The sequence below is a fragment of the Protopterus annectens genome, chromosome 10.part0, assembly GCF_019279795.1.
Source record: "Protopterus annectens isolate FY-2018-M chromosome 10.part0, PAN1.0, whole genome shotgun sequence".
Classification (NCBI taxonomy): Eukaryota; Metazoa; Chordata; order Ceratodontiformes; family Protopteridae; genus Protopterus; species Protopterus annectens.
The window spans coordinates 1,179,181,862-1,179,209,316 of record NC_056744.1 but is presented as its reverse complement, the minus strand read 5'-3'; positions in this window follow the sequence as shown (position 1 = coordinate 1,179,209,316).

The window sequence follows — 27,455 nt, the reverse complement described above, 5'->3', positions numbered from 1 at the left end:
TCAAGACTTTTCACAGTTCTTAAATCCTGTTGGACCTTTGTCAGACATTCTCTAAAAAGGAAGTTAAGTAACAGAGGAATAAAAAAGTAAAGTAAGTTTTTTTTTTCAATTAGAAAAAGAGGAAAGTTAACTACCAACAATGATACCGAAGAGCTAAAATAAATATGTAGTGTAAAAAGGGAAAAGTTAAGGTTGGATAGGCCTACTAACAATATTACGGAAAATACACTTAAAATTGTATAGAAAGGAAGGGTAGGAATGACTTAAAAATTAGGATTAACTGTTAAAGAATAATGGAACAGTCAAGATACAGATTTAAGAGAAGAAAAACCCAAAAGAATCACTTATCTCCTACTGAAAACTCAAGAGCTGAAGGTGACCACATCTAGTCATGAAAGCGGCAAACAAGATCTGAGGCATGTTAGGGGTGGTGCATTATAGGTACAGAAGGAGTCTGAGAGTTTGTTGTAGGCCATAAGCTAGTATAACAGCAGAGTCAGATCTGAGGATCTGATCTGAACCCATTAGTTGAGGAATAAATGAAAATTGACAACATCAGATCCACATTTTCTTACCACCTCTCTGATTTCTAGACGTTTGTTGAGGAATAGAAAACTTGATTCCAATGGCAGACAGGGTCTTTCCTTCTTGTTCGCTGCAGGTAAGCATTGTTTTCACAAACATACCAATCAAAGATGTTCCATCAAAGGGGGCATTAATAAAAGATGCCTTGAAAGGCTCTGCAAAGTCATATAGCCACATCCAGGCAATTCTCCTTATGGCAATGCCTGAACCGGCCACCCATGAGGCGCCTTCAGCTGTGTGAGAGATCAACCTCATGGATGCATTGCAAATTGATAAAAAGAGTGGCCAGCTGAGAAGATGATCTTTTTGAAATCCTCTGCAGACATGGACTCAAAGAGAGAATTTGACAGTTCTTGGGTCAAATCTCTCTGTAGCCTTGTAAAGTGTGCCAGATAGTTAAGGGACCTCAAAGTGAATATTGTTGAGGCAAACACTCACTTTCCTAATCTGTCCAGCACCCTAGATTGTTTGGCAGGTAGGCAGAAGAACTCTGTTCTGCTAGCTCTTTTTTAGTGGCTGCCATCACCACCATTGCATCTACAGGGACTCCTTTGCTCCAGTGGGGTTTATCTTTTGGGGGTGAAAAATTTGTCAGGTCAAGATGGTGCTGGCTCAGTGGAATTCAGCTCTTGCCATACCTGGCAAGAGACTAGATCAATAAGCTCATCCATCGGGGGAGGGGGTCACCCAGGATGTAGATGGACCAGAACCAAAAGTCTCCAGAAATACTGACTCATCTGGAGAAGGATTATCAGAAGACCAACCACCTTTTTGTTTAAGAATCTCTAATATGTCTCCAAAGGAGACATCATCAGGTGGTGATGAGGGACCCTTCTCCTTCCTTGGAATCAGTATCTTCTGTGAGAGATTCCAGTGGGGAATCAGTGTACCTCCTCTTGCATGTTCTCTTCTGATGGACCTCCTTGGGGGGATGCTCAGGGGAGGTGTCAGAAGAGAGAGGGTGTTTCTCCATGGGAACTGACTGGAAGCTAGATGGAACCAGCTATCCCTGTGGAATAGGTCTGATGAGCTCAGAGCTCAGAACTGAGGAGGGAATAAGGAGAGGATCCAAAGGAAGAGAGACTGGGTCTTTAGAATGAGAGAAGTCCCTTTCCACAACCGGAAAGGAAGACAGACACAGGGAAGCCATGGACACCCACACAGGAGCCAAGTGTTCCAGTTAGAGCACAACAACAACTGGATCCATGGCTGGAGGAGGGAACCAGATATGAGCTGTCCAGTGCTGAGGATCCAAGAGGTAGAGATGGATCTGATAACATCGGAGTAGATCCTGGCCCCACAGATCTGATGTTTCAGCTCCAGGACCCATTCCATTCCAAAGGAATAGGAGCAGAACTGGTCAGGGATGCTGACAGAGTCAAGGAAGTAATTCTCTAATTTTTTTGCTTAAGCAGAGGAGCCAGGCAGGGGTGTCCTCTTTCCCCTTTGTTATTTGCATTATATTTAGAACCATTGGCAAAGAAAATAAGGGACTCAGAAATTCAAGGATATAATTGGTATGATAGTCAAGAAAAGCTGGCTCTGTTTGCAGATTACATTATTTTATAACTGACAAAACCAGAAAGCGACATTACAGTGTTGTGGAACATTTTGAGACAGTTTCAGATCTTTTCAGGATACAAAATGAATGAAGCTAAAACAAAGATAATAGTGGTAAATTATGTACCCACACACAAATTGGTGCAGCAATATCCTTATTTATGGGGACTTGATAAAATGAAATTTTAGGAGGATGGATTAAAAATGATTCTGGTGTAGCAGCTAAGGATATGTGGGAAGAGACTAAACAAAAGATAATACAAAAACTGAGAAAAATGGAAGCTTTATTATATGGATATGAATAGTAAGATATAACCAGTCAAAATGTTTTTAGTCTCTTTAGTCTTATATACAGGTCAGGCATATTTTTATCAACCAGAGAAGTTGTAGATAGCAAGTAATACAGAGCTGAAGGACTTTATCTGGGAGGGGAAGATGGCAAGAGTCAAGTGAGATAAGCTGATTCTTCCAGTAGAACAGGGAGGATTGGGATTACCTAATTTGAAAGGGTATTTCAGAGCTACACATTTAAGGCTCCTTTACATAGCACAAATAGAAAACTATAATTCAAAGTGGAAAGGGAAGATTTTGAAACAGGGAGGAAGCTCAAGAAACAAGCAGAGACTGAGATTTTGGATGCAGGTCTTTAAGGAGAATAACAATAATCATACTGAATATTATATTCATAAAGTAGCAGAAAGTATTCTAAGAACTAAGCAAACATGGGAATGGAGAAAGATGATTCTGCTGATAGGGATGACTGCAATTAGGGTTATAGACAATAGGCAAGAGAGGGCTGGAATTTATTGGAGAAAACTGGCAAATGAATCAAGGCATTGGGAGCAAATAACTAGAGAGGGAAATATGATAGAATGGGAAAATGCCAAGAATTTATTTGGACTGCAGGTTAGAGATTACTTTCTCTATCAAGGATTGATATCAGAGTATAGGCAAAGAGAAAGAAATAGGGGGGTCCTAAATGAAAGACCAGCACTAGTAGAATTTTTAGTAGAATCTAGAACAGAAGCTGCCATTAAACATGGAATATTTAGTAGATGATGTAAAATATTGCAAGATATCTATAAGAATCAATCAGAGGAGGTTAAAAAGGATTGAGAGTAGGGATTGGATAAGCAATTCACAAAGAAACAATGGGAAGATATATTAAAATAATAAATATAGTAACAGAGATAAAACAACTGGAATTGAGATCTTTAGAAAAAGGTAAAAGCAAACTACATAGGAAAAATGGGAATTGTGGGAACAATACATACAGGGGAGGAATGAGGTTTAAAAAAAGGTAGGACTTAAATGAGCTATGTAATGTTTGACTGAAAACAATTGCAAGTGATGTATAATGTTTGCAACTGAGAGTGTGTCAGTATGGTTTGTGATGTAAAATGCTTACAACAAGTAATGTGTTGGTGTGGTCTGTTTTCATTTATATACATGTATGGTTGCTTATGTCGTAAGTGATGGTTTAATAAAGATATTTCTTGTTTAAAACAAAAGGGGCAGGAACCGAATAATTTATGTAATGTTGCTTAGCTTATGTTGCTTGCCTTGTTTTACAATTGAAGACAAACAGGCGGGGTAGTTCATTTACATGCTTTATTACACAGAAACACATCAGGATGGATAGCAGCAGTACAAAATATAAATGAACTGATTAACTGACAGATTACACAGACATACATGTATACATCTTAACAGCTAACTACAAAATGGTAGTCAGGCTCTCACGTGCTCAGTATTTATACTGTGCAATCCCCTAGAAAGCTTCTTAAAGGTATACACACATATTGATCTACAGATTATATGATATATAGCAATATATGTAAAGGAAAATGTTTGTTAATTTTAACTTGTCAATATAGTTTGATTACTTTTATATAAATGTAAATGTGCCTATGTCATAAGTGATAATAAAATAAAGGTGTTTAAAAAAAAAAGGAAGTACTTCTCTTCAGATCCAACTTCGGAACTCTCAGAGCTGTTGGATCCTAGGACTCCGAAACCAAAGGACAGATCGGAGAAAGAGCGAACACTGTGTGAGTAGTGTCAAGAAGACCCCTGGATCCAATAGGGGATGGAGCTGAGATGGGACTATATTATATTCTCGAAAGCCAACAATGTCGAATCTGACATTGTCGACACAAGAATATCAAACACTCAGACTCTCGAGCGTGTAAACGGAAATCTACGTAAGGGGAGATTTCCATTTACTGCAATGTAGTGCGGCCTTGGATTTGGTATATTTAAGTAGTGGGGGTTTGGAGGGTGCAGGGTGCCTTGCCCCCCTGCTTAAACCCATTAGGGTACTTTTTTCTTTCTTTTTTTTTTTTGTCTTTTTATAAGGTCGATGTTTGAAGACATCGACCATATGTTGTTTGATGTTTTCAGACATCGATCTTATAATATAGACCCGCTGAGATGACCCCCAGTCTAGATCTGAGCTCTGAAAAACTTTTGCATTATCCTATCCACATCTGCTTCAGATAGACTTCTTGGGGACCTAGTGGATGATGTGGTTGACTGGGGCCTAGATTGATTTTTAGGAGTTTGCATAAAAAGGGAATGGAGCCTAAGAGAGACCAGATCCAAAAGAAACTCAGGAGAACAAGCTCTTGGAATGTATGATGTACTAGGTTTTAGATCTGAGGGCTTGGGATCCATAACATGAGTTGTAGGGCTGGTTGAAATGATAACTGGATCTGATAGTGTAGGATCTGTAGATTCTGGATCCAGAGTGCTTACTTTTTGGATCTGAAGAAGTTATATCCGATACTTTTGAAACTTTAGGAAGCGGTTCCAAAGAAGTTATGGGGGACTTTGGAGGTAAACACTTCCTATGTTCTTAAGGAGTTTTAGTTGTTTTACTGGGGATTTGAGCTCAGGAAGAAAATGTAGTTGAGGGAGGAAGTAAACTTTTGAGGATAAGTGTACTGCATATGTCAGTAAAGCTCTTGCATTGAAAGCTTCATATATCGAGCAGTTTATGTTCAGGTGAGCAGCTCCTACTCAATTTAACACTCCTTGAGGGCAACTGAGTTAGGGATTTTGAGCCCACAAAAAGTGCAGTTTTTAAAACCTGTCAGCTTGTCAGCCATGACAGTACAAGGAAAAGAAGAGTGAGAAATATGAAACAAGATTTTTTTTACAAAATGAAAAAAATTACCAACAATGGTAATTAAGAATTACCCTGTTAAAAGGGTAGAAGGGACAGAAAAGAGTATAGGAAGAGAAAATTACCAACTATGTTAAGTAAATGCTATAAAACTAAGTACAGACTTTCCTAACATAGAAAAGAAACCAAAGACTAAGAGGGAGGTTTATAGTCAAAGGAGAAATAAATTTTACATAAATATCTTAAACTTTAACTTACAAAAAAGATGAAAAATTAAAAAAAATGCCAGAGAAGGACTCTATGTCTGAGTGCAATAGCGGCAAATGAGATCTGGGGTATTAAGGATAGACTAGGGCATTATAGGTAGAGAAAGAAGCTCAAGACGATAAGTATGTGGCCAAGTCGGATCCGAGGATTGGATCCATAACCCATTCATTGAGGAAGACTGAAAAACGACAACATCAGATATGGTATTTTGGCTATCTTAACATTTCTTGGGGAGAACACATACATAATTAACATTGGCCACTGCACAGCATGTCATATTTGCATTTAACATGGCTGTAAAGATGGTCCTTCAATGTGATTCTACTAATCTTGCAGAATCAATCTGGTAGGCCCGTCACTGAATCAGAAAGGGCATCTGCCAGTGCTTATCTTCCCAAGTTAGGGCTTATTACCAGTGGTAGCCCTCCCTGTCTGAATCCAGGCCAGTGCTTACAAACAAATCAACAACAATAAAAAGCAAACAAAGGTAATGTTCTGAGTGACCAAAGCTAAGGAAAGAACAGAAAGATCTTAGGAAATGAAAAAAAAAAACAGATATAAATGGTTCAGGAATAACTTAAACTAAGTACTTTTACGTTTCTTAATCCTTCATAGATTTCATCACTTTATGACTTTTATTCACCTTAACCTTTTTTGCCACTACATCTCAGGAAAACTTCCTTTCCTTTTTCAAGAAGGTACCGTAACAAGTACACTTCATTGTACATGATGCTGTACTTTTCCCTGATTCTGAAACCACCCTAACATGGTACTGCAGAGTCTTCTACCGCAGAGATGTGCAGTACCATGTAGGGCTCATATACTAATTAGTGCCACCACCTCCGACAGCAGACCTGTCACTAGTGGTGTTCCCCAGGGATCTGTCCTGGGACCCCTACTGTTTGGTATCTACTTCTCAGAAGTCCAAGCAAAGACAAAGAGTCTGTGGCTGGCCAAGTTTGTAGATGGCTGTAAGTTGGGTGCTGTCATTGACTCCTCAAATGATGTCAACATACTGCAAGAGGGTCTCACAGAAACAAATGACTGGTGCCAAAGTCATGGCCTTAAGTTAAATGCAAAAAAATGTATTATCATACCATTTGGCAAAAACATGGCCCCTACTGATTACCACATCAATGGCAACCGCCTTAGCACACAACCTGTTGTGTGAGACCTGGGTACTCAGCTTGACAACAATCTCACATTTGACCATCATGTAGCGGGGCAGTGGTCAGAAAAGCCTTTTTCTTGGTTCATCTCATAAGTATAGGGACTGCATCCAGGAAAAAAAGGAAGTTATTACCTCTCTGTACTCCTCCCTCATTAGGCCTATAATTGAGTATAACATCCAGTGTTATGTACCTATCCAAACACCTGCAGCAACTGGAAAGGCCACAGAAATACCTCACAAAGAGAATCCATTGCCTCCAACACCTGTCCCATCAGGACAGGCTCAAATCACTATCACTGTACTCAGTATCGTACAGCTCGCTCAGAGTTGATCTGTGTCTCACCTACAAGGCAATATCAAACCCTGCCCTACTAGAGAGGCTGCACATCCATAAGTCTAACTCCTTGTGCATTACCTGCTTGAAAGGCCTAAATCTAATATGCAACATCAGCAAAACCTGTTGGAGAGACAGGTTTGTCTCCCAGAGGCTGCCCCATCTCTGGAATAGACTTCTCATACATGTCAAACAGAGTACCTCACTGACCCTGCTCAAGCGCAACCTTGATGAGTGGATGGGAAACCACAAATTTTACCTAGGGGTTCCACCTTTGTCCCTCAATGACAGGGGTGACAGGTGTTGACTGAGGTTTCTTTTTTGGGGATAAACTCTTCGCTAGGCTCGTAAGGGCCCCAGGGCTATTAGACTAGTAACCTCCTATGATCCTATGATCCCATGATCCTATGTGCTCTCTCCCCGAAACTGCCTGCAAGAAGGCATCTACACACCAGAATGATTCAAGAAATCACTTGCTGTGTGGATCAACATGGTTGTCCCCACCACACAGCAGTATTAAACAAGGTCAAAAGTCTGTATTCAACTACCTGCACATACACAGTGTGGAGAATCAGTAGACCACTAAGGATTGCTCATAAAGTTCCAAAATAGTGCCACTGGCAGTATGGGTATAGAGGGGTGGTGGGTGCAATAAACTACCAGAGACTGCTCTTAAAGTGCTGTAATGGCACCAGCAATACTATAGTAATCAGGGGTAGGGGGATACACTAGAACACTAGAGATTACTCTTAAAATGCCATAATGGCATCAACAACAGCGATCAGGGGGTGGGGGAAATCACTAGACAACAAGCATTACTGTGATGAAACATGTCATAACGGCACCAAAAGCAGTACTGGGATCAGGGTAGAGGAGATACCCTAGCTACCAGGATATAATAGATTAGTGCTGTAATGCCTCTTCAACTACTATAGTGTGGGGAAAAATGGGAGGGCAAACAGGTTAGAAACAGGTACAGAGACTGTGGTGTTTGTGTGTGTGAGTGTGTCTGTTTATGTTTGTAGTCAAGTTCTGTGTACTTGTTGTGACAAAGGGGGATATTTCCAGCCCAGCTATCTGGAATTTTGTAAATAATTATATGTCATTTGTGAATATTAATATGATTCATATAAGATGCCTGTGTTGGGCGGCCGCGGTGGTGCAGCGGTTAGCGTTGCTGCCTCACAGCAAGAGGTTCTCTGGTTTGATCCTCGGCCGGGGTGCCTACTGTGTGGAGTCTGCATGCCCTCCCTGTGGTCATGTGGGTTTCCTCCGGGTGCTCTGGTTTCCTCTCACATCACAAAGACATGCTGTAGGTGGATTGGATACTCTAAATTGCCCCTAGGCGTGAGTGCGTGTGTGTGTGTGCCTTCCGTGGAATGTTGGGCACCAGGCTGGCAACTCGACAGCATAAAACTCCACTGCCAATCATGAGCAAACAGGTGATCCACTGTGGCGACCCCTAACTGGGAAAAGTTAGAAGAAGAAGAAGATAAGATGCTTGTTTTACAAATGTATTAGAACTGTATGTCATGTATATATCAAACTAGGTTTGTACAGACGTGTGTTGAAAAGATATTTTATAAAGTGCTTGTGCTTAAAATGCAACCACAACATGCTCTACTGGAATAGAACAGAAATGTACATGCACTATTGTAACTGTTTAAATGTATGTATTTTAACAGTGGAAACTGGAACATGAGAGGTTAACTTCAGTCCAGCAAAACTTCAGAAATATACCTGAAATTAAATTACTTTATGGGAGCTAGAGACAGAATGTCTGTACTAGGGAGTTGTCTGTATTGTCTTTAAGGTGAAATAATTACTAGTCTTGAAATGTCAAGGGATGTAATTGTTTTATGATTTTTCAACATCTGCCAAAGATATGAGGTCTATGTATTTTCACAGGTAGATGCTAAATGGTGTTGGCTTCCAGCAGTGGGGGGTTTCACCTGGGATAGAATCAGATGACAAGAAATTATGTAATTCTGCAAGCTATCCCAACAGTAATATTTGAGATATTAATTTGAGAGGTCTCTTAGAGAGACACAGCATTCTGTATTCTGTCTTGGACCTGACAAGAATTAGAAGATCCATTCACCACATCTGTTTTGCTCTTAAGTAAATTAATTATGGTATAGTAATTCTCTTAGATTCAGTCAAGAATATAGTGAAGCATAGCCTTGTTCTTTTATTATTTATTATTAAATATATTTAAATCTTTCATTGTGGCTGATCTTTGTGAGACATATTTAAGTTTTGAGAGTAGTTGCATATTTATTTGGTGACACCGTGTAGGCCACTCCTAATAGCTTTGCTCTTGGTCAAACTACCATTTGAATTAATAGTAACATTACACAGTAAGATTGGACACCCTTTGTTAAGGGCCTTAAAGTAGCTGATAAGGATGTGGCTGGTGGCAGTAATAACTACCTTATAGTCTGGGCAAAAGGGGTCATAGCTAGGAAACTTGTGCCAGCCTTTCCCAGGTGTGTGTGTGTGTGTGTGTGTGTGTGTGTGTGTGTGTGTGTGTGTGTATAAATCAAATCTCAGTGTGTGTGTCAGCTACTTGGGCAGGGACACGAAGCACTGGTTGGACAGAAAGGGTGCTGGAGGTCTTGGCTTGACCACTCAGCTGAGATTTCAACTCCATAGTTGTGCCAGTGGGGAGTCTTTTGGGGGATCTGGTGAAAGAGGGAGAAAACAGCCCAGACTGACTGTAGTCTGCGTGCTCTCAAGGGAAATTGCACTTTACTGTGTGTGTACTTGTCATCCTCCCAACGTACGTCCCACACTGGTGCTAGTGGTGAGGATTGAGGCTCCTTGATTACTGGGCCAGTGGTGAGGTGTCACACATGTTTAGGTGGATCCCTGGTTCATGGATCTCTGGCATTTTTAAGGAAGGAAATGAGGCAGGAATGACTTACTTAGTCCTAAATCAGGACTATAAGATATTATAGCTTTTTTATTGTCTAGGCAGACCCACATTACTTCACAGGGTAATCAGTTTCCAATGCAGGATTGCTTCATCCCAAGAAACATCTGGTAACATAATAAAACCTGTTTTATTAAAACAAGATCTTATTTATTTATTTGACATTTGTTAACTGGGTTAGTCGGACTGGGAAAAAATCCATTTATCAGCTGAGACCCAAGGAGAAAAGCTCCAAAATAATAGAAATAATGCAAGCAATACAAGTTAAATGAGTAAGTTCTGATCATTTGATGGGTAGTAGAGGATAAGAATACTAATTAACAGGTACAGAGGTTGGACAGGCAATGTGAAATGCAGTACCAGGTGGAAACACCTGAAATGAACACCTGGCTGCATTGGTTGATACTTGGTGTCCATATGTTGCATGAATGAATGATTTATACTTCATGCACCATCTGCCTTATAGACAGGTGTGGCTGCCAAAGGTGAATGTAATTGGGGAGTGGACAAATAATGACTTACTCTACTAGCCAGCACCACCTGATCTGATGAACATGTATGGCTGGTTTGCAATTTTGGAACTGCACTATATAAAATATAAAAATCCTAGGTTACGGAATCTAGTATTGTATGCATGTATGCATGCCACTCAGAAGTCTTCCACATAGTAAGGATATGATTTTGGCCATACAGAGTATTTCTGTTGCCCTGCACCACACAGTCGTACAAAGCAGGTCAGGTATGATGTGTGTTAGCAAGCTGAAAAGAATGTACATTACAATGCACAGTAGATGGCAATGTGATGACACCCATTATTGTACTTCTTTGCATGTTGTTTTCTATACTTTGGTTTACAAAGGATGTGTGTGTGTGCAGTGTTGCTATCACTGGATTTGGTGGGCTGTTATGTAAATGTATGTTAAACTCTACGTAGCTCTGCAGTCAAGTGGACATTATCCCATAGGTCCACTGTATGCTACTGCCAAGAGGAGGGCTGGCTGTGGCTGTACATATCACTAACACACATACCCCTAAACTAATCCTAATTCATATAGACTTCCCTAATTTTGGCTCAAAACTTTACTCCGCCTCTCCTTAAATTGGAAATTTTCTTGAAAAAAAATTGTGGTAGATTACACTTCTATTATAAAGAATATATGCTAATTCGGATTCACTTTATAAGCTCGGAATTCTGAAATCTTGTATTACAGAATCTCGAGCCCATAAAGTAGAAAATCTAAATACCCGAAACCACACAATCACAATTATAACATACACGCACACAACTAAACAAGCACACACACCTACCCTTATTATATGCAGGGGGGCATGCCCCGCTGTACCCCCTATTTAAATTCTAACTCCAAGGTCGCACTATACACACACACACACACACACACACACACACACACACACACACACACACACACACACACACAAAACACCACCACACAAACTACATTCCTCTCGCACACACATCACAGTAACAATACACACTAACACACAGTACAGCTCCTACCCAACACCCTTAAACATAAACACTTACCTGAATCCACAAACACAGAGCAACACCAGAACCGCTAATTCAAAATCTCCCACATTTGAGATTTTGAATTTCGTGCTTCTGTGGTTGTGATCTTCCGATCCTTCCACTTTATGAACTTGAGATACTGAAATTCGAGATTTCAGTATTTTGAGCTTATAAAGTGTTCCCGCTAATTCACATATCCATATTCTATCCATTTTCTAATTTCATTCTGGTTTTCCCACCTGAGTTATGGCATAACCAAAAATCTGCTTAAGAATTTTCATGTAGCGCTGTCCCAAAAAGTTGGTTGAGCTGAATATCCTACAAAAGCCAATACAGGTTGCCTCCATATCAGAAAAATAGTATTCCCTGCCATGCAAGTTAAACACTGTGCTATTTAGTGAAAAGAACAGTTATTTGTAAATAACTATGATCATTTTTTTGTTGTTGTCACACCTGCATGCAATAATTCTTAGTGAAGGACTGTAGTGTGTTGCCTCTTGAAAAGTTTAATTGCAAATGTACAGTCCTCAGTGTCTTACTTTCCCAAGGTAGCACTACTAGGACAGCTGTCAAGGTGGCCATCATACCACTCAACTGTCAACATTTTTGCTCATTTTTTAGTCATTCCCTCATAAAATTTGTGTTTTTCTCGCAAATCACTGAGGATTAAAGTCAGAAAATAATGACAGACATTTGAGTTTCAGACTTCATATCCTTCAGAAAAATGCATATTAATGCAAAACTGATATTCTATCAGCTTTCTAAGTTTGTAAGAGCAATGTTTAAAATCTGTTCCTGATCCTCCTGGGCCTTTTACTTCCCAATATTTTTGGCTTTGTCCAGATTACTTGCTCTAAGAAGTTGAGTGGTATGGTGTTCACTGAAATGGGTATACACCTGGGTGTATATTCATTTCACATCAGTTGATACCTAGCATCTAATGTAGTCATGTACAATTGTCCCATATGTTATATATGGGGGTGTTAGTCACTGGAAAGAATGCACATCACAAAGTCACTGTAGGAGGGACTGGTGTGTGTGTGTGTGTGTGTGTGTGTGTGTGTGTGTGTGTGTGTGTGTGTGTGTGTGTGTGTGTGTGTGTGTGTGTAGTGCTGCAATTGCTGGTTTTGTTTGATAGATATGAGAATGTACCATGAAAGGCACATTATGAGCTATGCAAACTGCTTAGATTGGAAGTCCAGGGTGCACCGCTGTGTGAGTTCATTGTGTGGGACTGTCAGTTGAAGAGGGGGCTATAACTCCACATACCACTGTCACAGCACAGGACATAACTATACTCAGTTGTATTTTTCAGGCAGTAGTCCCAGAGTGCATTTTTTTTTAGGAAACATCTTGGAGATTCAGGCCAAGACACTGAATCACAGCAATATTGCTGCTACTGAACAACCTTTGCAAAAGGTTATGAAGATTTACAACATATTTTCTTGTTGTCCTTAATCAAAAATGGATTGTGTATTGTCATGTCATGAGATCAATGCAAGCAGTAGGTCCTGGGTAAGAGAAACACAACAAAAAATTGATGTACACTGTATTAATAGCAACATTATTCTAATACCAAGACTTGTATCTCACTTGCAGTACATTCTTCATTAGAAAGCAAGTTAGCATTTGCAAGCTGACAAGCCTGTACTAGCATCATGTTGGGGGGGGGGGTGGCTATGCCTGCAGTAGGTGTTAGAGAAAATGTTATTTATTTATTTTTATTTTTAATTTGTTAACCATTGTAGAGTACTGATCCATCTCAGTCTTAACCCAGAATAATTAATGATATTAAACAGATTTGAGTACAAGCAAACCAGCAAAAATATGCCTATTTATTTGAGGTACACTGTATTAATATTAACATTATTCTAGTACAGACTAATATTTCACAAACATTAGCCTGTGCTTTATTAAGAAAGGTAACACCTGTGAGGTGACAGGATATGTATGGTAGGTATCCACAATGAAAACACCACTGTGGGATGTAAAGGACTTGAGTTACTGGAAAGTATTTGTAAAACATTATTACAAATGATTTTCATATTTGCATTAAATAATCAAAAACTGTGGGTACTGTCATGTTGTGGGGCATATGCAATTACAGGATATTGTGAAAGAAATGGTACTAAACATACCTGTATAAGACAAACACAGCAAGAAATAGAACTATATAGTGAAGGTTTAATATTAATATTATTCCAATAATGAGACTCATAAGTCAAGAACAGTATGTCATGCTTTATGAATCCATATGGTGTCCATAAGTTACATAGCTATGGAAATTATCCACAGTGAAACATCACTGTGACATATACAGGACTTGAATAACTGAAGACTGCTTTCAAAAGCTTATAAAATCATGAAATACTTGCCACATATGAGTGAATAAATTAAAAATGGAATGTGATACTCTCATGTTGGGGGGGGTGGTCTATGAAAACAGTGTGTTAGAAAAGAAATTATAGAAATGCACGTCAAGAAATGCAAGTATTTATTTAAGGTACACCGTCTTATTTTTAAAATTATTTTAAAACTAACAATAAAATCTCATTAAAAGTTGGACATTGTTAGAAAGTAGTGTGAAATCTACATGCTGAAAGTATATGGAAGGTTCTTAGTGAAAGTATCACTGTGGGATTTACACAGCTCGAGTTAATCAAAATTATTTGCTACAGATTTTGGATAATACGAACTCTTTTACATATTTGTATCAATAAAACAAAAACTAAAGTGTAATACTTTTATGCCAGGGGTCCTATGCAGCAGTGGATGTTAGAATATCATGTATAGATACTTGAGTAAAACAAACACAAGCACAGAAACAGGCATTCAATTTAGACTACATTAATATTAACAGTATTGTAATACTGAGTCTAATATGTCATAACCTGTAGATTATGCATGAAGGACGATGGTGCCATCTAAAACCATATGTGATTTCCTAGGCATGTCCAGTGAAATAGTATAGGATGTACATGGCTGGAGGTATGAAAGAGTAGTTGCAAAAAATTTTTTAATATATGAAATATTTCCCAATTTAATTTAATAATACAGAAATTGAGTGCGCTACTGTCATGTCAGGGGAAGTGATAGTTAAAATCTGACATTGAACATAGTGGGTAATGTAAAGACATCCAAAGATTTAAATGTTTATTTGGTGAAATAGGTATTAATGTTAGTTATATTGTCATATCTGCATTAATTTAGTAAAAGCTGTGTAGCCTATTAGCAAATAACTACTGACTGCTTATATACAGCAGTTTCACAACTCATACTTATCATCTAACGTATGGATTTCTAGATTAATACTGCTGTTTTGAAATATTGGGAAATAAAATATGCATAATTTATACATTGTACAATATCACAAACAACAGCATGCTACCAAGTCTTGTTACGCATCCATGGAAAGTCCTTGTATAGCAAACAGATCACTCAATGATAAATTAGGGTTATCTTGCATGCAAGCAGAAATGTAATTTTTTGGCCATGAAATTACTAATGTTTAACGTATAACATACCATTTTCCTTCACAAATATGGTATAGAAATTCAGTGTGTCATCAGATACACTGATATTAGTATCAGTCAGCAATCAATTTATTGACAATGTTTGCATTTGCATTTTGTGTAACTTACATCATTTATGAGAATTTGTAAAACATACGTGATGTGCTGTTAATAGAAGATGTGAGAGGAAAAACCTCTTAGAAAAACATTCATAATACCACTGATGGCTGTCTGAATGATGGCCTCTATCAAAACATCACCTGAATGACCAGGAGCTAATGACTGACACATAGGTGGAAAAATGAACAAACAAGGGCCGAATTCCTACTGAGTATGTTTATTTTGGTAAAGATAGAGCCATAAATATCCTTGCCTGATAAATATTAATAAAGTTACTCCAAAAGCAAACTATTGTAAAGTAAATCATCTAGTGAATTAGAGTATTTTTTAGTAGCTGCAGAAAGTCTGAGGTTACTCCCTTGTCACTATCTCTGCACATCGAGAAGTGCAGTATTATAAAAAACTGTGTCCATAACAACTACCATATTTGTTTTCTTGGCTATTTCAGTGGTAATGGCTTTGGTTTTCATTAGTTTACTTAATGCTGCTCTTTTTAAGCATGTTAAATTCAGGGAAAAAAAGTATTGATTGTGAATGGAAAATAATTTTTGTTTACTGTCATGTATGAGTGTACAAAACCAGTGCTGTGTTGAATTAAAAAAAAACATTTTGTACATTCTCCTTTTTTAAAACATATGGTTTGATATTTCTGTCATATAAATTTAACTTTGACATGTTCAACAACATCAGTAATAGATTTCAGTACAAATTAAGCATGGTACTATAGTTTGATACGCTTCTCTATAGCAAAACTGTTATACCATGTGCAGCTGAATTTGTCTATTAACCAGTTTTAGCACAACCAAGACTAGTGGATGGGGAATAGAAAATTTACACCAGGCTTGGCACCCATGTTCTTTACAGACAGAGGTAGCATATAAATGCCTGGCCCTCAACATCCTGTTTGGATACAGGACATGATTATTCATTCAGGAAAACTTGGCTCCTGGGTTGTTAGCCTAGTAACAATCAAAGACTCTATAAAACGTTTATGTTTAGTACAGTGTACAGTGTCTGTTAATGTGTATATGCACTGATAGTTGGTAGAATGCCTATCTTTGTGTTTTAGTTCATTCGATCGTTCATAATTACTTGTGTAATTTCTGCATGAAAACAGTCTCTCCTGAACTTGGCAGAAGTTCTGACAAACGCAGGACACTGTGTAAAATGTCCTTGTTACAGAACAATCAGGAAACACAATGGGCATGGAAGATGTATTATAATTTTCAAACAAATGAATTGAGTTAATTCTAAGACTTTTCTTCTATCAGCATCAAAAACATAATCTCTGACATTTTTTCTTTTCTTTATATGTTAACATTTTCTGTATGTTTATTACATATTAAGGTACTCTTAAAAAATAATTATTAGATGTGACATTTTTCTTCCTGTCAGAATCCACTTTACTTATATATTCCCCATTTAATTTCCAAGAAAAAATGCCATTATTAAACTCTAATTTATATCTTCTCAGCTTGTGCATTTGATATTTTAAGCCTACCATCACATTTATTATCTTAATGTAAAATATCTATAGGTATACATTTTACTTTAAATATTGTTCATATACATCCTTGTATTGCAACTGAATAAATAGTTACTTCACCTTAGTGTAAGATACATCCACAACAATCTGTTTAAATTCAGTCATATTCTCAGACCCCTGCTGTGGTCTGTGAAAAAGTATTTAGGAACAAAAAATTCTGATGACTTCATGGAAGGTGCATTGATTAAATAACACATTGACTATTACAAAGCACAACTACATTATCTAGAGCACTGATATGAAACAGACAGAAAGTACAACTGAAAAAAAAAGCAGAAAATTATTGGGTTTTAAAAAACTTTATTGAAAAAAATTATTAAAACAAGATAACAACTGTGACAAACTTTCAAACATCTCTTTTTTATATTTTAAATCATAAAACATTCAATTTAAGGGCTCACTTCTGCTGATAATAAGCTACACGTTTCCCTGTGCTCTCCCAGTTTGTTAGATTTTTGTGGTTGATAAATCGATGTATTAAACTAGGAAGCATATTAATATTAAGTTTAAAAGTTGATGAGTCTGCAATTTGTAAATGTCACTGGGGGTCCCAGAAATGGCAAAATGTAACAAAGAAGCAAGTAGTAAACCACATACATAATGGACTTGTTATGGTTTAGATAAACTCTGACACCTAGTGGGACAGTATGGCTACCAAAAATGGGTTGCAGGTGGATTTAAATGGCCAGCCTCCAATGAGTTTCACTTATAGGCAGTTTAATCAAGACAGAAGAGAGACTGAACAACTGTTTTTAATAAAATGGATTAGCATTCTAAAGAGAAGAAACATATTGCCTCAGCACTTGAACATTCTGTTTACCCTTCTGAATGTATCAAGACACGTTAAAATGCAGCTAGTCAAGACAGAATTGAATAGTTATAGAGTATTATGAGTGGGTCGCCAATGGTAACTACTTTATTATGTGTTTGACACATGGCTGTTAAGAAATTCATCTCGACAGCAAAGCCTGGGCTGGTGGCCTGTTCAGCCCCCATAAAGTTTGAGCAAATTTCTTGGTTTTTAATTATTGTTATCCATATGAGGTATATGCCACATGAATAAATAATGTGGGACACATGCAGGTTGTAAAGAGAGTTTTAAAGAGGTAAGTGATTATTTCAATATAACCTGGGTTGTGAGGATGACTAAGAAATTGATAGTATTTTATTGGCATTGAAACAAATGCTGATAAAATACTATTTTGGGATATTAATGGGTGGAACTAACCAATTAAGAAGACCATGGTCTCTGTATATTTTATACTCAACAAACAATATGACTTCAGGAAATGCATTAATCAAGGGGTGGAAACCACAAGTTTGGTAAGATGGCATACAAGCAGAGCTATTACTTTTTCTTCTAGCTTGTAGTGTATGGTTTGGAAATATCTCCTCTATTGGGGCACCACCATATTAAATGTGCCGCAAGCTGAAAATTGGTTGTTAGAAAGGGTTTGAAATGCTCTACTATGAGATAGCTTTGAAACTATTTTATTGAATTTAGATCACGGTTAAATTTTGCAAACTTATTTAAAAGCAGACTGTGGTTTACTGTTTCAAAAGCCCTTGTCATATCAACAAACATACCTGCTGTAATTAGACCACTGCTGATACTATTGTAAATGGAGGTTGTCACTGAGAGCAATGCTGTTGTTGCACTGAAGGCATTCCTGAAGACATCTTGTTTGACAAACAGAAGGCAGTAACTATTGATATATTTGAGTAATTGTATAGGATTTTTTAAAAAATATTTTGGACATTGAGCAAAAATTAGAGATTGGTCAGTAGTCTTTTTGGGTTTTAGGTGAATGATCTTTAGGAAGATGGATTATTATGGAATCTTTTAAATCTGGGAGAACAGTTCCAGAAGTGTTTCTGGGAGAGGATGACAGCTATGACTGTTCAATGGAAATTCATTATTGATGTTTTGGATGTGCAGAAGGACCAGAGTGTATTAAAGCCACCTTGCATACGTAGATATTTTTCTGTTTACTGAAAATTGATGAGGTTAACTAAAGTGAATCAGGCTCTGGGAGTGGTCAATACAGACTATATATACTTTCATCTGAAATATTCAACCTTCTCTGGAATAGATGGAACAGTATATCAAGGAACATTATTCATCTTGGCTTGATCTTGGAGATGCTACTTGTAATAATTTTTGATCACTCCTGATTTGGTCTTAACCTGACATCACAAGAAACTCCACCACAACTCTCTTGATTCAGCACCGCATTTTCTTCTTTTAAGTATTTTTCTGATTAGTATGTGAATCGGTTAGGTACATTTTACAATGGTTCCGAAAATAGTTCAATGGTGAGAGGCATTACAGTTTTCTTTAAGAGAGTCCATAGCTCAGTACACTAGGACTATTCAATGTCAGAGGATTTTTTTCTTGGAATGCTTGGCCTGGTATAATGACTAAGATGTTTACCTCACAGACACAAGGTAGAAATTTTAATTCTCACCTTTGAAAGGGAAATTAACTAGGTCAATTTGAATGGTCAAGGGCAGTTAACCTAGTATGTACCTATCAACATAAAGCAGCTAATAAAACATGCAGTCCAAACTTCTGCTTATGAACGGTTTAGATGGAGATGCAAACAAAAGCTTAGCTTAATGTTTTATGCTAGGCTAGCATTTGGATTTTAAGAAAAGTGCTCTGTGATTACACAGTTTTGATAATTCACTTGCTAAAACAATCCTTGGAGCTGCACCATGAATAGTTGAAAAGTTAGAAAACTATCAGGTTGATTCATAATTGTTTGTAGGCTTTAAAACTGCTACTGGTCCTTCAGAAGTACTGTCATTCATTATATGCCAAAGAGATAAAGGAACCTCCTCGTGGCCAGTCTGTCGTTGATTTATTAGGAGGATTAACTGTGCCCCAGCTTTTATGCCAGTAAAAATAGACCTATTGGCCACTACATTTAGGGAAGAATTAGTAGCTATTGTGAGGAGGTCATCAAGACAGAAATTCTCAGGACATTGTTTTCTTTGGAGCTTTGTCTATTGGAGGACAGGAGCTATTGTTTTGGTTGATAGCCATTCTGGATGAAGTTTTGAAGGAGTCAGATATACCCCTTTCCTGGAAGGAGGCTTTTACATCTATGATGCCAAAGGAAGGAAGGACGTGACCATGTTTTTGCAGCTTCATACAGACTGAAAAGGAGACCAACTTCTTTCTTAAAATAAGACTATAAAATATCCATGGCAGTATTGATGGCTATACTAGAACCAATCCTGCTTAGATTAATAGATTTACAAGTGGTAAACAAAAAGAAAAAACTCTTGCTGCAGCACTGAAGAGACACTGTGGAATATGGTTGCTTAGGAAAGCAGCTTATACTTGTGTTAAATTTTATGGAAATGTCAAGCAGGTGAAACCAAGAAACATTTGCTGTAAATGAAACAGCAGCTGTGTGAATAATTATTGTGGAATGAGAGGAGATTGAAGCTGCAGAAAGGAGTGTTAGGGAAGAACAAATGCACAAACTTCAGTAGATTAAGGGAGATGGGCAAGATCTTGTGTCTGTAGCATGGGACAGTCAGATAAAGAATATTAAACATCCAAAATATTTGTGCTTTAAAATGTAGCTAAATTTAAACAACAGAATTGGAGGCATTACTATGAAAGACAAATTGTTTTAACCAGGAGAGAAGCCAGAAAAAGAGTTGAGTTTGAAGAATATACTACAACTGTTCACAAAGGGAATTTCAGAAAGGAGGAATATCTCCATGTCCCAAGAAGAGTTTGAACTACAAAAGTGGAACAAGGGCCTGGGCATATGAGGAGAATAAAATCATAAACTTAGTAATTTACCTGTGAAAGAAGATAAAATGGCAAACAAGGAGGAAAGATATAATGCTATTTTAAGGAAAATAGATGCCACTGTGGCTCATTTTGAGAAATATGTAGTTTACATATGGGTCATACAAGCAGAAACTGGGTGACATAAATGAAAAATATTGGAATAAGAACTAAAATCAGAGAGGACTAAGGGCAAGTGGAGAGACATGAGTGTGAGTTATTGGAGATTAAATCCAAATGAGGCAAATTGAGTCTAAAACACATGCTCAGGCAAGCAGATCTAGAAGGGATACCTTTTCAAATTATAGGGGTGGCAGATGCAGAGCAGGGGGCACAATAATTTGTGCACATCTGGGTCAGTGAATTGGACAAAGAAAGTGGTAGGCTGCATCCACATGTTGATAAGGTGCATATGGTAGGAAAACCATACGGCTTCCCAAGTACAAGAAGCAGGCATATAGTTGTCAAGCTGCACTGTCACCAAATAAAAGAGTGGATCCTAAGACAGGCTGTCTAGAGGATGGGTCTGGTTATATGAAGTATAAAAGTGGAAGTGATGGAATACTTTATGGCACTAGTTCATCAGCAAATAGTGGAGATCAGGCCAGTGCTATGGCAGCTAAAACAAGAGGGGGGTTTAGGACTCCTGGTGTATCTGGCAATTATAAAATCAAAATGTGTTGGGAGGCACAATATTGTCATATTAAATAGAAGGTTTTATGTGGAAAAAATGAGAAGTAAAAATAAATGGTGGGAACAAACAATCCATAGTGGTGGAAAAAGGTGAGTGCCAACAGAGATAGGATGAGAAAGAAGTGGAGGAATTTAGAGATATGTGGTGCCACAATATCAAACAGGATAAAAGAATTATAAACAACACAGTCTGAATAAAATAATAAAACAAAACCACACTAGGTCACGGACATTCAAACATGGTTTTAATAAAAACTTGGCACTTTGGCTACACAGAAGCCTTCAAAGAGTAACACACATACAAAAAAAAAATCCTTAAATAATACATTCCATTACCCACTTAAACAATTATCTAATAATTAACCTCCAATTACACTCTTTATTCAGCCCATTTGGTTCCAAAGTATTATACTTCAGAATGAAGAGTGTTTCTTTATTTGGTAATTTGTGTTTAATGTCACAATATCCTCCTAAAGATAAATACACATGTTACAAAATAGTGGCTCTCAAACCATCAGCATTAGATGCATGAACATTTTTAAAATATGCCTCTAAGGGGCTATCATTTTAGCATTGATTATGTCCCTGACATGCTCTTGGGTTCTCTTTTTAAAAGATCTAGCTGTCTCCCCCACATAATATAACCCACAATCACATTTCAATAAATAAATAACCTTTTCGGTATTACAATCATATATTCCATTGGGTAAAAATACAGTCCATTTACCACATCAAATGTTTTAACCACATATTTACAAGTACAACATTTTTTACATGCATATGTACCTGCATTAATAGCCAACTCATCATTCATAGTTGTATTGGGTGGAATATAATATTTATGTACCAGCATATCCAATAAATTCCTACTTCTCTTATATGATAAGATAAACTAATTAGTAGGTAGGCAGGCAATGACAACCATGATGGGAAACGAGGAATGGGGTTCACATACATGTCCCCTTGGAAGTAAGAAGGAAGGTAGACAGGTCTAAGACACCTGTTTTGGTAGGATAAGTAAGATGACAGGGATAGATTGCTATTAAACATCATCATATCATCAAAATATCAGGACGGCGCAGTGGTGCAGCGGTAGCATTGTCGCCTCACAGCAAGAGGTTCTCCGGTTCGATTCTCAGCTGAGGTGCCTTCTGTGTGGAGTCTGCATGTCCTCCCTGCGTTCATGTGGGTTTCCTCTGGGTGCTCCGGTTTCCTTCGTTCCAAGTTGGACTTTCCCGGTTAACAAATGTTAAATAAATAAATAAAAATTAAAAATAATAATAAATAAATAAAAAACATCACTGAAGCAAAAAGGAGCAGATCATTCTGGAGAAATCAATATACTCTAAGGGAGGAGTAGATACAATAATGGAGTAGAGTGGAGGATGAGGAGGTAGTATAAGTGAAGAAGGAGCAGAATGGGAGTTTGGACAGATCCAGACCTTAACAAATGGTGGAGGTGAAATAAATGACCTTTTAGCTTAAAAAAGACCTGCTAGGCACGGGCTTTGCAAAGTGAGCTAGGTATGTAAGTCAAGCCCTATAAGTGTGGGACATTTTGCATGAATTGGGTTTGGACAAATGGCACTTCATCATACGTGTTTTATTTTCTGTTCTGTCTATATCTACCAAGTGGGAAGAAAAGAAGACAAGGAAGACAAAGTTAAAGAGGACAATGATAAATGGCCAAAGACAACAGAGGGAAAAATGCAAAGTGGAACAAGGGATAAGAAGACGAGGGGACAGCAATACAAAACTTGGATGGAGATAGAAAAAAGGAAAGGAGTCTCATTATGGATACTGGCCAGATGGACAATGGAAAGATGTTTCCCATATGAACAAAAGTATTGACTGATGTGCTTTATCTTTGATAATATATAGATGTAATATACAGGAAAGCATAACATCTAGGCCTGGTAACCATTGGGCATATTTTGTGGACAATGTAAATATTAGTCTACAAGGTCAGAAGAAAATGCCTTACATTCAAAATTAAGAGTTAGGAACTGAATGTGTTTAATACAATTTATTGTTAATGTACATTTAAAACAAATGTATTAATATAAACATTACTTGATTTCTTATAATTAATACAAATTAGGTTTGTTCAAATAATATATATTTTATATGTGTGTATTATAATTACCAAGTGAATTATATTGTTGTTCTGTTACTTGGTGGGAATGGAAGGATAATTTGTATGTTAATATGGAGTAGAGGAAAGTTAGCAAAATTTATGCAGAGTTACTCATGAGTGCCTCATTAACAGGCAAAATCTAGATAAGGACTATATTTTATTGGAAGTATCTTATCATTAGAAAATTATACTGTATGTTTAAGACATGTATACAACAGCTGAATCCATCTGAAAAAATAGAATTAAGCTAATGTATTAGTATGCGTATCTGAGGGTATAAAAGCTGCAGGAGGTGAAGTTTTTGACAGCACAACAATGGAGACTATTAATGAATGAGGAAAGAGAAAATTAGTTAGTTGGATGGGATGCAATACCCAAGTGGCTCTTAAGCAAAATCACCAGCAGTAACTTTGGCCTATCTTGTCCAGGGAGTAGAGAAACTGGTGCACACTTGGGGTATACCCAAAAACCCTTGCAGCACAGCTCCTAAGCAGTAGAGTGTTGGTCAGAATGGGGAATGTGGATGGAGAGTATAGAATTGAAATTTTGGGGGTGTGAACAAGCAAATAAAGTAAAATCAAGAATTGGATAGAATTAAATGGGGAATATAACATGATATGTTACAAGAATTAAAACTATCAAGGAGAGAGACAGACAGATGGGGAACATATACAACAAATGTTATAAGTACATAGGGGTGGATTGTGTTCCGGGGTTAAAAGGGATGTATGGACACTACTGAAGGAAGGAAAAGTTTGGAGCTGGGTTAAAGGTGTAAGAATAATAAATAGTAGGTGGGTGGTGCATAGAGACACCCTCGAAAATAGGGTAATTGTAGTGGCATCCTGTTATTATCTGAATGGAGAAGAAGCAGTGGAAGGAATAGGTGATGTGGAAGCAATGGAATAAGTGAGAAAGAGAAGAGACAGAGTGAGATGTTTGGGTGACATTAACGAAGTGTTAGAACCAAGGTCAAATAGGCTATATGGCAAATCAAAATTTAATATGAAATGTAAATGGAGCTTAAGAAATATAGGAGTGCAAGATACAAAGACAGCAAAGTGGAGAACATAGGTCACTTAACATTTAGTAGGCAGTAAGGCAAAAAGGCAAGCAGGTTGGACGCGATGGATAATTAAACCTTATGTGAGGTAGAGGTGACAGATGTATATGAAAGAGGAGTTTCAGTTTACTCATTAGCTATAATACTGTGGAATGTAGGTAAATAGACACTAGAGAGATGGAGATGGAATCTGAGAAAATTAAGAGGGCCAGATCAGATGCAGTAATTGCAAAAGATGAGTAAGGGGTTTGTACAAAGGAAGATATCAGAAAAAATAAGCTAGTAAATAAGGAGGGAATGGGATTAAGACTGCATAAGTGAAGAGATACAGAGGATAACAAAGCAGATGGTGACAAGGTCATACATGGGAGTTTGACAAACACTTGCAACAGGAGTAGGTGGACATAAATGAAGAGAAAGTTTAGCAAACCCAGGAAAAGATGTTGGGTAAGGTAGAGAGGTTAAGGAGATGCAGTGAAAACAGGTGGAGATGAAAGAAGAGTAGAAGTGGAGAAGTAAAAAGAAAATATGGAGCACAAGCTTAAGGAGTTGAACAAGAGAGCATGGGTAGGTAGAGTGGAAACAGGGAGAGGAAGGAAAGTTACCCAGAAAAAATGGATAAGCGAGAGGCTATGAAATCTGGGGAGAAATTACACAGACGAAGGGATTTAGGTGGGACAAAGCTTGGGGAAGGGGAAAGGCCAGAATTATGGAGGATGACATGAAAAGGATGAAAAAACAGGCCAGATTAGGAGAGGCCATAAAAATAACCAGTCACGTGAAAAAAAGTAAAGTATATGATCTGAACAGCTTTCAAATCACTTATTACAAAATGGCAGGAGTACAGGTAGTATATGACAAGTCTAATGAATAAAGTAAGGAAAGACAGAGAGATGCAGAAATCAGTGTGGCAGACAGAAATGGTGGTGTTATATAAAAGGAATGGGACCAATTTATTTATGCAACTTTGATGTGAAAACTATGGCCAGGTTATATGTATGTAGGCTAAATACGTTATTGGCAAGGTTACTGGGAGAATCACAAGTAAAATTTGAAAAAGGTGGATTGTCTACAGATCACTGGAGACTAATGTTAAACTGTATGAGTTGGAGTAAGACAGAAAGACCTGTGGATACTCAGAATGCCTTTGATTTGATTTAGTGATTTGGGATTTTATGGTAAAGTAGGTATAAGGTGAAACAAGCATTTTACAGAGCATTTGTGCATTTACAAAGAGACAAATGCTTAATGTTCTGAGGAATTTTTATATTGATTATGGAGAAACTGGCACAGAAATCAACTGATAAAAATCAGGAGAATGAGGGGGTAAAAGGTTTATCATTCATTTGTCTGCTACTGTTGGAGGATGTGGAACAGGTGTTACCTCAGGTGATTAAGATATGTGAGGAGTTTTGAAAGGATAAAGCTGGGTACACGATCCTAAGAAATTATTAGTCTTAAAGATAAGAAGAGGAATAAAGCACTTGGTAGGATTGCCTTGTTCAAAACAGGGAGATAATTACTTGGGAATTAGGTATATCTAATAATATGAGGGGTGAGGAGGAAAAGAATAGGTGTAAATAAAGTCCACAATTAATGGAATGTTGGACAACTCAACCAGTAGGGTGAATAAGTTGAGCAGGAAAATACAAGTTGAAAAGGCCAGGGTGTTACCTTTAGTGATATAAGTATTAAATCAGTGGCTCTATGGTTAGGTGAAATACAGAATGTGTGTGAGAGATTTGTATTTAGAGAAAACAGAAGTAGGGTAACAAAGGAAAGAATGTCATCCAAGAAGGCAGTAGGAAAATGCAGTAAACCTGAGTTTAAAAGGTACATAGTGGTAGCAAATGCAGCACAACAGCAGAGAGGTTTAGAGAATAACGCAGAAATACCTCACTAAAAGAATCACAGGCCTAAAGCAGATGCCCTATGCTGACCGCCTTAAAAAGCTCCAGCTATACTCTGTCGCATATCATCTACTCAGAGGCGATCTCTGCTTAATATACAATGTCATGTCAAACCCAGAGCTGTTGGACATGCTACACTTAAAGAAATCCCAGTCCCTCAGAACCACATGCTCCAGGGATCTAAACCTTGTCATCACAATAAACAAAACATGCTGGAGGGATAGGTTCCTGACCCAGAGACTCCCCAGACTCTGGAATAGACTGCCCATACATGTCAAGGAGAGTGCCTCTTTGGCCCTCTTCAAAAGGAACCTTGACGATTGGATGGGAGAAAGGAAATTCACCTTTGGGATCACGTCAGTTGCCCTGCTAGACAGGGGTCCAGGAAGTAAATAGTGTGGGAAGAAATAGCCAGGGAATTGTTATGGCTAGGCTTGTATAGATCCTAGGGCCGATAGCCTAGTACCAACCTATGAACCTATGGAAGAAAGCAGTGGTAGCTGTAATACCTAAAGAGGGTAAAGATGCATTGGAACCATCTTTATACAGGTCCATTTCAATACTAAACCATGATTTTAAAGTGTTCGTGTCTATAATGGCTAAAAGAATGACAAAAGTAATGCCAACATTGATAGATATGGATCAGTGTGGTTTTATGGAGGGGAGGCAAACATTTGACATTAACAGAAAATTGATAATCCAGAGGGAAGCACAATGTAAGAATACACCATTGGTGTTGGTGGGTCTTGATGCAGAGAAAGCATTTGACAGATTAAGCTGGGACTTTTTGAGCAGAGCAATGGAAGTATTTACATATCCTGAAAAAAATATAAGGTTGATTAGGAGGATATATGAGGGAATGGAGGAGAAAATTAAAGTGGGTGGGGTCTTCTCTGATAAGTTCTGCTTGAGCAAAGGAATCAGGCAGGGATGTCCTCTTTCCCCTTTGTTATTTGCATTATATTTAGAACCATTGGTAAAGAAAATAAGGGACTCAGAAATTGAAGGATATCATTTGTATGGTAGTCAAGAAAAGCTGGCTCTGTTTGCAGATGATATTATTTTATACCTGATCAAACCAGAAAGAGACATTACAGTGTTGTGGAACATTTAGAAACAGTTTCAAATCTTTTTGGGATACAAAATTAATGAA